Below are 15046 nucleotides of genomic sequence, written 5' to 3' on the forward strand. Positions count from 1 at the left end.
AAGCTGCGAATACGTGCAGAGAGCTAGTATTTGGCTCCAAAATATGGCTAAAGCGTTGAATTTGGGATGTTTGGGATATTTTGAAAACTGCAGGGAGGGTTTCGGCAAATTGCGATCCATCACCGCTTTCAGTAATTGGCATATTTTTAGTATTAAAAGTCGTAATTTCAAACTGCGAATACGTGCAGAGAGCCAGAATTTGGCTCCAAAATATGGTTCAAGGTTCGAATTTGGGATGTTAGGGATATTTTTAAAACTGCAGAGAGGGTTTGGGCAATGTGTGATCCATCGCCGCATTCACTAATTGGCCTATTTTCGGTACAAAAATTTGTAATTTCAAACTGCGAACACGTGCAGAGAGCCACAATTTGGCTCCAAAATATGGCTCAAGCGTCGAATTTTGGATGTTTGGGATATTTTGAAAACTGCAGGGGGGTTTGTGCAAAATGTGACCCATCGCCGCTCTCAGTAATTGGCATATTTTCGGTGTAAAAATCGTAATTTAAAACTTCAAAAACCAAAACCCGGACTTCAACCCTTCCCCACATTCCAAGGGGTCAGTCAATCAATCTTCAGCTATCCAGAGAATCTATCGAAACTGATGCTCCTACAGGAGGGGACACACAGAGAAATCTGTGCCCTGTACTTGCAACCATTCCGACAGGCTCGAACGCAGGTCTATCCGGATTAAGAACATGTTCTATCCGACTAGGCCACGCTGGAGTTGCCTTTTGAATAAAATTTTGCACTTGTATTTATATCTCGTAGTAAGGTTAGTCAGTATCTATTTATCAACATATGCAATGATTGACGTGTGAAGTTGTTAGTTTGTGTTGACAGTTAGAAATACATGACAGCTTATTCGATGAGGTTGCAGTCCAGTGAGGCAGTTTCATGAACGAATATTGGAGAATTTAGGCAAACTGACATGTGTGTGTGTGTGTGTGTGTGTGTGTGTGTGTGTGTGTGTGTGTGTGTGTGTGTGTGTGTGTGTGTGTGTGTGTGTGTGTGTGTGTGTGTGTGTGTGTGTTTAAAGGTATGTATTAATTAATATTTAGTGTGGTGTGTGTCCAAGTGAGTTTGTGAATCAAGCAATCCAATACCTAATATGTCCTAATTTATGCTTCGTTTTGTATATATATATATATATATATATATATATATATATATATATATATATATATATATATATATATATATATATATATATATATATATATGTGTGTGTGTGTGTGTGTGTGTGTATGCTTTACTAGGGAATGAAAATCCGGTTTGTTTTATTCTAAGATTTTTTTTCAACAATAAATAGTAAATATGCGAACGAACGGTTTGGCTGGGTAAGTATAGCGTTGTGGCGGCCATTTTCTCTGGTGGGCAGGGAGAGGGGGGGAGGAGGGTGGTCTCTGGTAATTGTGGTATGAGGGTAGTTATGTTTGGGCCTCGGTTGGGGGGATGGGTGTTGGTAGGGGGGGCCGAGGGAGCAGCAGAGGGGGAATGAGGGGTGGGGGGACTGAATGGCAAGGGGTTGCCAGTTTAGTGATTAAGATATTAATTAGTGGAGATAGGTTATATATGGAAAGGTGTTCAGGAAGGAATAAGAAAAGTGTTTCGAACTGATGTAAGTATATGAGTTATAGTGATTCATGTTAGAAGGAAGATACGTGCTTAAAAAGGTGTATAGATTTGTAATTGACTTTATTTGCTTAATAATGTGTTAATTAACGGTAAAGGACCACTGGAGATAGATATTCAACAGCATATTGAGTGGACAAGTTTTAGTAGGCAGGCAGGCAGGCAGAGAGAAAGAGAATGGACTAATAAATAGGTATACATTTTTTTTCTCGAATGGCATACTTTAATAATCATAGGTACATATATCAAAGTGCGACATTCTTGTGCGCGCGCACACACACAAACACACACATACACACACACAGACACACACACGCACACACACACACACACACACACACACACACACACACACACACACACACACACACACACACACACACACACACACACACACACACACACACACACACACATATACATACATACATACAGTCTCGACAGTCAAATTGCAGAAACTGTCACAATTATGACAAGGATCACTCATATTGGATATATACACACAGGAAAATTCACGTCGATAAGTCACTCCAATTACACGTATCTACACACACAGACAACATATTTCAGTGAGTGTGGCCCATAGTATACATTAATATTTACACATGCCAGCCCATTCACTATTAATTGGTGTACATATTCATTCACTTACATGTTTATTTGTCTCTTTCTTATAAAATACACACACACACACACTGAAATGAATCTTTCAGAACATTATATCCCAAATATGTCAGACCAATCCTGAAGTATGCAGCTCCAGCATGGAGTCCATATCTAGTCAAGCATAAGACTAAACTGGAAAAGATTCAAAGGTTTGCCACCACACAAGTACCCGAGCTAAGAGGTATGAGCTACGAGGAGCGACTACGGGAATCAAACCTCACTTCGTTGGAAGACTGAAAACCCAAAGTGGACTGTTGCACCAACATGGAAATGTTTGGATGCCATTGATCTCGCACAAATTGTTCATAAATGCCACACGCTGGTATTTAAAGAACCTAAACAATCCTCTGCAAAGAACGAATGACTACTCTTAGGCCTTGGATTATGCTCTCTTAGGCTTCATTGACAGTACTTATAACTTCTTTGAGTCGGGAGACAGGCAGACAGGCAGTCTATATATATACATGTTAGGCTTATATATTGGTCTGGAAAACCCCAACCCACAAGGTCAAACTAACCCTCACTCACCAGGATGCCAGTGGGTCACTAACTCCTGGATACCTATTTACTGCTAGGTGAACAGCTGCATTAGGTGATAGGAAACGCTACGAACAATTACAGCCCAGCCCGACTGCGATTCGAACCCTGGAATCCCATATTGTGAGTCGAGAAGGAACACATCATTCATGTTAAATATTTATATGTACTCACCTATTTGTGTCAGGAGGATCGAGCATTAATCTTAGAGTCTGCCTTTTAAGCCGTCGGTTGTTTATAGCAATAACTCCTGGCCTATTACCTAACCTAACCTAACCAAGCCTAACCTATACCCTACCCTAACCTATAACCTACCAGAATCTATAGCCAAACCTAATCTAACCTAACCTAATCTAAACCTAACCTAACCTACACCTAAACCTAACCAATCCTAACCTAACCTAAATAACCTAATCTAACCAAACCAAACCTAACGTAAGCTAACCTAACCAAACCTAACCTAACTATACTAACCTAACCTAACTAACCTAACCTAACCTAACCTAACCTAACCTAACCTAACCAACCTAACCTAACCTAACCTAATCTAACCAAACCTAACCTAACTATTCTAACCTAACCTAACCTAACTAACCTAACCTAATCTAACTAACCTAACCTAACTAGCCTAACCAAACTTTACCTAACCTAACCTATCCTAACCTAACCAACACCCACCTCGCAAGATCAAACACCTAAACTGACCCTGACCTCACCAGGATGCAATCCTACAAAAAGCTCACAACTCCTGGATACCTGTTTACTGCTCGGAGAACATAGGCATTAGGTGATAGGAAACGCCACCAATAATTTCATTCCTGCCTGTCCGGGTTTCGATCCAGGAATCCCAGATTGGTAGTCTAGAAGGAACACACACATGTTTCATATCTCTGTGTAATCACCTATTTGTACTTGCAGGACCGAACAACAGTTTTTGAACGTTGACATTATAACCGCCGGTTCCTTAAAGCAATGATTCCTGGTCTATTTCTCTGTCATATCAACTTTTAAAATTATGAATGGAGTTTGCATCTACAACAGTGTGTTTTTGTAAGTTTGTTCTCACCTAGTTGTATTCACCTAGTTGTGTTTGATAGGTTTGACCTTCAGATCTTTGGTCCCACCTCTCAACCATCTCAATTGCTCAAGTAGTTTTTCCAGAAGTTATGTAACTCATAACTCTCAGCTCTGTTGGAAAACAGGCTGGGGCTGCATATTCAATGATTTGTCTCCCATAGGTTGAAAAAAGGTTACTTCTTCCTTATACAAGTTAGAAATGTACTTACTTTGAACAAGTAACTAGACTAGAACTAGAACTAGGTCTAGTCGGCCTAGGCCGTGTTCTTAATCCGGATGATCAGGCTGCGTTCGAGCCTGTCGATACGGTTGCAATTACAGGGCACAGATCCCTCTCCAGTCACTATCGATAGTTTCTCTGGATGATTGACCTTCTGGCAGTTCTCACGTTAACAAATTTATAACAGTTTTTTGACAAACAAGAAACGCCACATTCCTTTGATGTTTAAAATTTTATCTCTGTCCGTGTGTGTCTTGATTCCTATGTGTCTTGATTCTGTATATGTCTTGATTCCGTGTGTGTCTTGATTCTGTGTGTGTCTTGATTCCGTGTTATGTCTTGATTCCGTGTGTGTCTTGATTCCGTGTGTGTCTTGATTCTGTGTGTGTCTTGATTCCGTGTTATGTCTTGATTCCGTGTGTGTCTTGATTCCGTGTGTGTCTTGATTCTGTGTGTGTCTTGATTCCGTGTTATGTCTTGATTCCGTGTGTGTCTTGATTCCGTGCGTATCTTGATTCCTTGTGTATCTTCATTCCGTTTGAGTCTTGAGTCCGTTTGTGTCTTGATTCCGTTTGAGTCTTGATTCCGTGTGAGTCTTGATTCCGTGTGAGTCTTGATTCCGTGTGTGTCTTGATTCCGTGTGTGTCTTTATTCCGTGTGTGTCTTGATTACGTTTGAGTCTTGATTCCGTGTGTGTCTTGATTCCGTGTGTGTCTTGATTCAGTTTGAGTCTTGAGTCCGTGTGTGTCTTGATTCCGTGTGTGTGTTGAGTCCGTGTGTGTCTTGATTACGTGTGTGTCTTGATTCCGTGTGTGTCTTGATTCCGTGTGTGTCTTGATTCCGTGTGTGTCTTGATTCCGTGTGTGTCTTGATTCCGTGTGTGTCTAGATTCCGTGTGTGTCTTGAGTCCGTGTGAGTCTTGATTCTGTATGTGTCCGTGTCCGTCAGAGTCTATGAGTGCCAGTGTCAGTGTCCGTGTCCCTGGGGTTTTGAGTCCAGGATGCCATTTGTGTCCCCTCAAATTGCCTCCCTTATCTCCACTTTGGGATCGTGTCAGTGTCCATGTGTGTCTTGATTCCACGTGTGTCTTAAGTCCGCGTGTGTCTTGAGTCCGTGTGTGTCTTGAGTCTGTGTGTGTCTTGAGTCCGTGTGTGTCTTGAGTCCGTCTGTGTCTTGAATCCGTGTGTGTCTAGATCCCGTATGTGTCTTGAGTCCGCATGTGTCTTGATCCTGTGTCTTGAGTCCGTGTTTCTTCTGAGGCCGTGTGCGTCTTGATTGTCCGGGTGTCTTCGGGGTTTTGGGTCCAGGAAGCTATTTGTGTCGACCCAAATTGCCACCCTTCTCCCCACTTGAAATCCAGGTGAATTGAATGACCTGCTCGAGGTCAGTGGATCCAGGTATCCATCCGTAACCCTTCCCCACATTCCAAGGGGTCAGTCAATCAATCTTCAGCTATCCAGAGAATCTATCGAAACTGATACTCCTACAGGAGGGGACACACAGAGAAATCTGTGCCCTGTACTTGCAACCATTCCGACAGGCTCGATCGCAGGTCTATCCGGATTAAGAACATGTTCTATCCGACTAGGCCACGCTGGAGTTGCCTTTTGAATAAAATTTGGCACTTGTATTTATATATCGTAGTAAGGTTACTCAGTGTCTATTTATCAACATTTGCAATGATTGACGTGTGAAGTTGTTAGTTTGTGTTGACAGTTAGAAATACATGACAGCTTATTCGATGAGGTTGCAGTCCAGTGAGGCAGTTTCATGAACGAATATTGGAGAATTTAGGCAAACTGACATGTTTGTGTGTGTGTGTGTGTGTGTGTGTGTGTCTATGTGTGTACTGTGTGTGTGTGTGTGTCTATGTGTGTGTGTGTGTGTGTGAGTGTGTGTGTGTGTACTCACCTATTTGTACTCATCTATTTGTGCTTGCGGGGGTTGAGCTTTGGCTCTTTGGTCCCGCCTCTCAACTGTCAATCAACTGGTGTACAGATTCCTGAGCCTACTGGGCTCTATCATATCTACATTTAAAACTGTGTATGGAGTAAGCCTCCACCACATCACTGCCTAGTGCATTCCATCCGTTAACTACTCTGACACTGAAAAAGTTCCTTCTAACGTCTCTGTGGCTCATGTGGGTACTCAGTTTCCACCTGTGTCCCCTTGTTCGCGTCCCACCAGTGTTGAATAGTTTATCCTTGTTTACCCGGTCGATTCCTCTGAGGATTTTGTAGGTTGTGATCATGTCTCCCCTTACTCTTCTGTCTTCCAGTGTCGTAAGGTGCATTTCCCGCAGCCTTTCCTCGTAACTCATGCCTCTTAGTTCTGGGACTAGTCTAGTGGCATACCTTTGGACTTTTTCCAGCTTCGTCTAGTGCTTGACAAGGTACGGGCTCCATGCTGGGGCCGCATACTCCAGGATTGGTCTTACATATGTGGTGTACAAGATTCTGAATGATTCCTTACACAGGTTCCTGAACACACAGGTGTGTGTGTGTGTGTGTGTGTGTGTGTGTGTGTGTGTGTGTGTGTGTGTGTGTGTGTGTGTGTGTGTGTGTGTGTGTGTGTGTGTGTGTGTGTGTTTAAAGGTATGTATTAATTAATATTTAGTGTGGTGTGTGTCCAAATGAGTTTGTGAATCAGGCAATCCAATACCTAATATGTGGTAATTTAGGACTCGTTATATATATATATATATATATATATATATATATATATATATATATATATATATATATATATATATATATATATATATATATACAAAATAATCTTACCAAAATCAGGTCCACGACGACGACGACATAGTAGTTGAAGATGTGGAACCATTCCTGTCTGACCTAGCACAATATGAAGAAGAAACTCAATATGAAGAAATGTTCCAACTCAAGGCAGGTTGGAACATTTACACAGGATACTTGAATCAGAACAAATAGCAAGTACATCAAATAAAGTAGATAATGTTATGGATGATCTGGATCTTTTTGAGAATAAATGTCAAGCCAGATTAGATCCTTTAATCAACAAGGATAAAGCTTCACCCAGTAAAGCTTCACCCACTACAGCTTCACCCAATTTTATACCACCAAAAATTAAGCAGTTCTCAGACAATTTATCCACAGTCTCTGTGGATTCTGAAAACCCAATACCTGAGGCTACTAAGTTAAGTCCAAGCTAGAGGTGAAGCTGAACCAGTAGTAGAAAATGTAAATGAAAATAGCGACAGCACTAATTTCCCAGTCCAGCTTCCTAGGGATAATGCTGGCAATGAGAAAACTGTCATACATCTAGTACTACAATTGCTGGATTTACCTCAACCTGATCAGACTGCTGACTCATTACAATCCTTCAGCATGGAGTTTGAGTCACTACTAAGAACATTCAGTCTTAAGGTTGATATAACTACTAGTGAATGGATGACCAAAGTAGTCCTTCAACGGAAATTGTCCAGCGATATACTAGATGAATTATATGCACATCAACATAACACCATCCTGACAGTACAGGATATCACTGAAGGTTTACATTCCATCATAAACAAACGACGTGCAAATGAGGAAGTTAAAGCCTCATGCAAGCCTTCAGAAATAGAAAATAATAGTCAATTAAAGGGTAAAATAACTACTCCAAATAAACATCAGTCAATTACTCTAACATCAAGTTGCAGAAAATCTGACAATGCAGCAGCATCCTCCAAGCCTACTGTTACTAGTTCACCCAAACCGGTAACTTCCAAACGTGCAGTAGGCTGGGGGGGACATGTATGTTCTGCAAAAAGAAACATTCAACATACTGTTGTGCTAATTATCCAACCAGAGACACTCGTATTGAGCGACTCCAGGAATTAGGGAGATGTGCAAGGTGTCTCAAGTCACACAACATAGACTATTGTGATACCCAATTCAACACCTGTAACAGGTGTAGAAGAGGTAGGCACCATGCAGCACTGTGCAAATATACGAAATTGACGTATTCAAGACCCAAGGTGGAAGATAGCATTCCCACCACTGTACAGTACTGCAAGGTGCAACCAACAAAGAGTGTCCAATCGGCAAAGTCTAAAGGTAATACGACTTTGCCTACTGCCCAAATTACCATCCAGAATAAGAGGGCCAAGGTCCATTCCCGTGGGTTGTTTGACCAAGGGTCCCAGAGAACATATGTCACTAAAAAGTTGGCAGATGAACTACAATTAAGGCCTGTTGCCCAGATGTCATTCAATATCTCAAGGTTTGTAACAGATGCAGGACCTCAAGTCTACCAGGTGGTACAACCATCAGTACGCTTAGGCAGGTACGTCTGTCGAGTACAAGCCATTGTGGTAGACAAAATACCAGTAGACCTACAAGTTCAAGGTCTGAGAGCAACAGCCAAATTCCTGAGAAAAAGAGGAATAAAATTGGCAGATAATATTAAGTCTGATCACCTCACCGACTTCGGCCTCCTTGTAAGGACAGACTATTGTCATCGATTCATCGGTAGCCCTACTAAATATCAGGGCATAACCATGTTAAACTCTGCAGGAGGTAAATTACTCTCAGGTCCAGTATTAAGCCTGAGGAGACCTATGGCTGCAGATAAACAATACTAGTAGAAATCTAAATTTGTCAGCTGATTATATTTCTCCAGTAGCATTATACTAAGGAGATTACAGCTGACTATAGCAACAGAGGTTGATGTTAGTATCATCATTTAAAGCTGAAGATGAGTTCATGAGGCCTCAGTGGCAAATCAGTGAACAGTAGCCTAAACAGCTACAAGTCACTGCGACCAATGTCACTGAACCCATTGCAGTCTCAGAACCATGCTTTACTTTAATGATGAGCTATTCAATCTTCTGAATCAATTAACTAAATTAAACCCCAATAAATCTGATGACTGATTTGATACATTTATTATTTAATCAAGATGTATTCCATGGGCCTCAGTGTTTATATATCAATGACCAGTTACCTGAACAAACTTCAAGTTATATCTAATGTCACTGATCTCACTGCAGTCCCTGAATCATACTTTACTGTAGTACTTGATCACATTCAGTCTTCTGGGTTAAATAATATGTAATTAGGCTTGAATTGAATCAAGAGTTAACAGGGAAATGAAATCGCATTAGACTTCTAACCCCTGCAACTCTAGTACGGGACATCCATCCTGTACGAACAGACGCACAAATGTGTGATTACTAACTACTAACATCAAATTAATCTAATAATTCGAAGGAGGAGTATCGATGTTCGTCTGTTCTAAATAGGTCTTCGACCCGTGAGCAGCCCCCGGGGAATTATGTCGGAAAATCCGACACCATTTAATAATATCATACAGACAGATAATATTGCTGTGTTGTATAAACAAGTTACCATAGAAAATGTAACTTGTAGTGGAATTCCCGTCTATAGAAAACGGGATATCATTACCACATACTATTATAAATTCACCACCTATTATGGTGGGAATTATTCTTAAATACATTAGTCTTTGGACTTTACCATCATAAAAACATCTCATATAAATTAACTTAATTATCAGAATTAAAATAGAGTAAATGTGACCCTTCTATCACTTACTGTCATCTGGACAATGTAGACCAGTAGTGTCAGTTGTGAGGGAGTGGTCAGCCATTGTTATTGTACTTAGACCAGAGGCATGGGAGCAATTCGGCTCCTGTTAATTTTACTTGGACGAAGTGTTATGGAAACCAAAGGTGTACCATCATCAACACGCTGTCAACAAATACAAGTTAAGTGTTCTGCCGAAACCCATTTATCTATCATTTGTGGCCATTAATGTCATTAGATAGGGTTGTGCCGGTTAGATCACGAGATCGCCTCATACTAAAGGTAATTATGCCTAGGTCTTTATGGTTCCTTGTACAGTGTTTTCTCTGATATAGCTGTCATATATTAGGATTCTGGCTTCATAGCTAGCGCCTTTTTGACAGGTCAAGACGAGGAAGCATGCTTTGTGTACCAGTTACTGGGTGATGGAAGCTACCTCAAAGAGGATAATTTGGTGTCTACATACTAGTTATACCTGGTGGACTAAGGCCTGCTGTAGAAATAAGATAAGGAACCTCTTCAATGTATGTAGTCTAATACTGTAGTTTGATTGGCTGCATATATATAAATTTAATATAAACCCCCCTAATGTGTTGAGGATCGATTTGTGAGATTATTGTAGAAATACAGTCCACTTATCATCATACAAATTGCTATCGAAGTATATAAATTAACGTAAATATAAATTCATATAAATTAAATAAATATAAATCTCACAGGTCGGTTCCCACACCTCGGTTGGGGGGATGGGTGTTGGTAGGGGGGGGCCGAGGGAGCAGCAGAGGGGGAATGAAGGGTGATGGGACTGAATGGCAAGGGGTTGCCAGTTTAGTGATTAAGATATTAATTAGTGGAGATAGGTTATATATGGAAAGGTGTTCAGGAAGGAATAAGAAAAGTGTTTCGAACTGATGTAAGTATATGAGTTATAGTGATTCATGTTAGAAGGAAGATACGTGCTTAAAAAGGTGTATAGATTTGTAATTGACTTTATTTGCTTAATAATGTGTTAATTAACGGTAAAGGACCATTGGAGATAGATATTCAACAGCATATTGAGTGGACAAGTTTTAGTAGGCAGGCAGGCAGGCAGAGAGAGAATGGACTAATAAATAGGTATACATTTTTTTTTTCGAATGGAATACTCTAATAATCATAGGTACATATTTCAGAGTGCGACATTCTTGTGCGCGCGCGCGCACACACACACACACTCGGGGCCTCGTAGCCTGGTGGATAGCGCGCAGGACTCGTAATTCTGTCGCGCGGGTTCGATTCCTGCACGAGGCAGAAACAAATGGGCAAAGTTTCTTTCACCCTAAGTGCCCCTGTTACCTAGCAGTAAATAGGTACCTGGGAGCTAGTCAGCTGTCACGGGCTGCTTCCTGGGGTGTGTGTGTGTGGTGTGGAAAAAAAAAAAAAAAAAAAAAAAAAAAAAAAAAAAAAAAAAAAAAGTAGTTAGTAAACAGTTGATTGACAGTTGAGAGGCGAGCCGAAAGAGCAAAGCTCAACCCCCGCAAAAACACAACTAGTAAACACACACAAACACACACACACACACACACACACATATACATACATACATACAGTCTCGACAGTCAAATTGCAGAAACTGTCACAATTAGGACAAGGATCACTCATATTTGATATATACACACGGAAAAATTCACGTCGATAAGTCACTCCAATTACACGTATCTACACACACAGACAACATATTTCAGTGAGTGTGGCCCATAGTATACATTAATATTTACACATGCCAGCCCATTCACTATTAATTGGAGTACATATTCATTCACTTACATGTTTATTTGTCTCTTTCTTATAAAATACACACACACACTCTGAAAGGAATCTTTCAGAACATTATATCCCAAATATGTCAGACCAATCCTGAAGTATGCAGCTCCAGCATGGAGTCCATATCTAGTCAAGCATAAGACTAAACTGGAAAAGATTCAAAGGTTTGCCACCACACTAGTACCCGAGCTAAGAGGTATGAGCTACGAGGAGCGACTACGGGAATCAAACCTCACTTCGTTGGAAGACAGAAAACCCAAAGTGGACTGTTGCACCAACATGGAAATGTTTGGATGCCAATGATCTCGCACAAATTGTTCATAAGTGCCACACGCTGGTATTTAAAGAACCTAAACAATCCTCTTCAAAGAACGAATGACTACTCTTAGGCCTTGGATTATGCTCTCTTAGGCTTCATTGACAGTACTTATAACTTCTTTGAGTCGGGAGACAGGCAGACAGGCAGTCTATATATATACATGTTAGGCTTATATATTGGTCTGGAAAACCCCACCCCACAAGGTCAAACTAACCCTCACTCACCAGGATGCCAGTGGGTCACTAACTCCTGGATACCTATTTACTGTTAGGTGAACAGGTGCATTAGGTGATAGGAAACGCTACGAACAACTACAGCCCTGCCCGACTGCGATTCGAACCCTGGAATCCCATATTGTGAGTCGAGAAGGAACACATCATTCATGTTAAATATTTATGTGTAATCACCTATTTGTGTCAGGAGGATCGAGCATTAATCTTAGAGTCTGCCTTTTAAGCCGTCGGTTGTTTATAGCAATAACTCCTGGCCTATTAACTAACCAAACCTAACCAAACCTAACCTATACCCTAACCTAACCTATAACCTACCACAATTCTCAAAAACGTGAAAAAACGGCAAAATATTGTCTAATTTGATGATATTTTGTTTAAATCACGTAGAGGAAAAGGGAATGACAAACGTCAAAATATTGCTCAATTCGATGATTTTTAGTACAAAACAAAATGCAAGAAAACTTCCTTAAAAATGCAAAATTATGCGAAATTCTGAGATTTCAAGGTCAAATCACGTATCGAGAGAAAACATGAAGTAGTATCGAAATATTGGTAAAAACGAATATATTTACGTAAAGTCACACAACATGAAAAACGTGAAAAAATCGCTATACGTATTACCAAATTTGAGGATTTTAACTTCAAATCATAAAGTGAGGTTTCGTATTATTTAGATCCTAGAAAAGGCATATAAAAATATTGTTTCCAATACAAATGATAAAAATCAATGTGTTTTTATTAGAATTAACTAAAATGTTCCTGATTTTTCGTTTATATTTCCGATGCAAGATGTACCCGTAAAACCGCTCTATTCCGGTTGAAATGTAGATATATGCAATAAAAACAGAACTTCTCCCCTTTTCAATACCTTACTCAGTATTTTAACGAGAAACAAATAGTTGACTGAAAATCAAGTATTTAAGGCCAATTTGTAATCAATTATGTGTTTACATAATTTTTATCGTATATATAATGAATTAATAACAATGAACTGAAAATTCTCAAAAACGTGGAAAAACGGCAAAACATTGCCTAATTTGATGATATTTTGTTTATATCACAAAAAGGAAAAGGGGATGATAAACATCAAATTATTGCTAAATTCGATGATTTTTAGTACAAAACAAAATGCAAGAAAACGTGCTTAAAAATGCAATATTATGCGAAATTCTGAGATTTCAAGGTCAAATCACGTATCGTGAGAAAACATGAAGTAGTATCGAAATATTGGTAAAAACGAATATATTTACGTAAAGTCACACAACATGAAAAACGTGAAAAAAATCGCAATATTACCAAATATGAGGATTTTAACTTCAAATCATAGAGCGAGGTTTCGTAATACTTACATCGTAGAAAAGACATATAAAAATGTTGTTTCCAATACAAATGATAAAAATCAATGTGTTTTCATTAGAATTAACTAAAATGTTCATGCTTTTCCGTTTATATTACCATCGGAAGATGTAGACGTAAAACCACTCTAATCCGGCTGAAACGTCGATTATTAAACAGATTTACAATCTGTTTAATAAACAGAACATCTCCCTTTTTTCGATACCTTACTCAGTATTTTAACGAGAAACAAATAGTTGATTGCAAATGAAGTATTTGAGGTTAATTTCTAATCAATTAGGTGTTTGCATCATTTTTATCGTATATATAATAAACTATTAACAATAAACTGAAAATTCACAAAAATGTGGAAAAACGGCAAAATATTGCCTAATTCGATGATATTTTGTTTATATCACAAAAAGGAAAAGGGGATGATAAACGTCAAAATTTTGCTAAATTCGATGATTTTTAGTACGAAACAAAATGTAAGAAAACTTGCTTAAAATACTATATTATGCGAAATTCTGAGATTTGAAGACCAAATAACACCGTGAGAAAACATGAAGTAGTATCGAAATATTGTTGAAAACGAATATATTTACGAAAAATCACCCTACATGAAAAACGCGAAAAAAGTAACTTTTTTAACAAATTTCAGGATTTTAACTTCAAATCATAATGCGAGGTTTCGTATTATTTTGATCCAATAAACGACATATGACAATGTTTTTTCCAATACAAATGATAAAAATCAATGTGTTTTCATTAGAATTAACTAAAATGTTCCTGATTTTCCGTTTATATTACCGATGGAAGATGTACACGTAAAACCGCTCTAATCCGGCTTAAACGTCGAAATATGCATTAAAAACAGAGCTTCTTCCCTTTTCTATATCTTAGTCAGTATTTTAACGCAAAACAAATTGTTGATTGAAAATGAAGTATTTAAGGTTAATTTCTAATCAATTATGTGTTCGCATCATTTTTATCATATATTTAATGAATTAATAACAATAAACTGAAAATTTACAAAAACGTTGAAAAACGGAAAATCATTGCCTAATTCAATGATATTTTGTTAAAATCGCATAAAAGAAAGGGGGGATTATAAACGTCAAATATTGCTAAATTCGACGAATTTTAGTACAAAAGAAAATGCAAGAAAACTTGCTTAAAAATACAATATTATGTGAAATTCGGACATTTGAAGGTCAAATCACATATCGTAAGAAAACATGAAGTAGTATTGAAATATTGGTAACAACGAATATATTTACATTGTGACGGTAACGCGTTGGTGTTCGGCTGTTCAAAGCTAGGGGTATGGCCTCGTCACATAGAATAAAAAAAAATAGAAAATCTGGAACTTCGTCTGTGGTAAGGTAAGGAGAAGACACACAAAACACAAGTAAATTTTAACAATGGAATTTTAATTACGTTAGATAAACAAAACATGAATAAAATGGACATACAAATTCGAATAATAAAATCAATCAATCAAAATAATAAGAATAATTAAATGACAAAATGAAAAGTTACGTTAAGACAAGTGAGCAATAACAAGCTGTGCAATATACAATAAAATGAGAGGTGCAGGAATATTGGCTTTAAGCTATCACCTCTCTTAGTACACGTAAGCCAAAGCTTAGTCTACCAGGAA

The sequence above is a fragment of the Procambarus clarkii genome, chromosome 15 (assembly GCF_040958095.1).
Source record: "Procambarus clarkii isolate CNS0578487 chromosome 15, FALCON_Pclarkii_2.0, whole genome shotgun sequence".
In the NCBI taxonomy this organism is placed as follows: domain Eukaryota; kingdom Metazoa; phylum Arthropoda; class Malacostraca; order Decapoda; family Cambaridae; genus Procambarus; species Procambarus clarkii.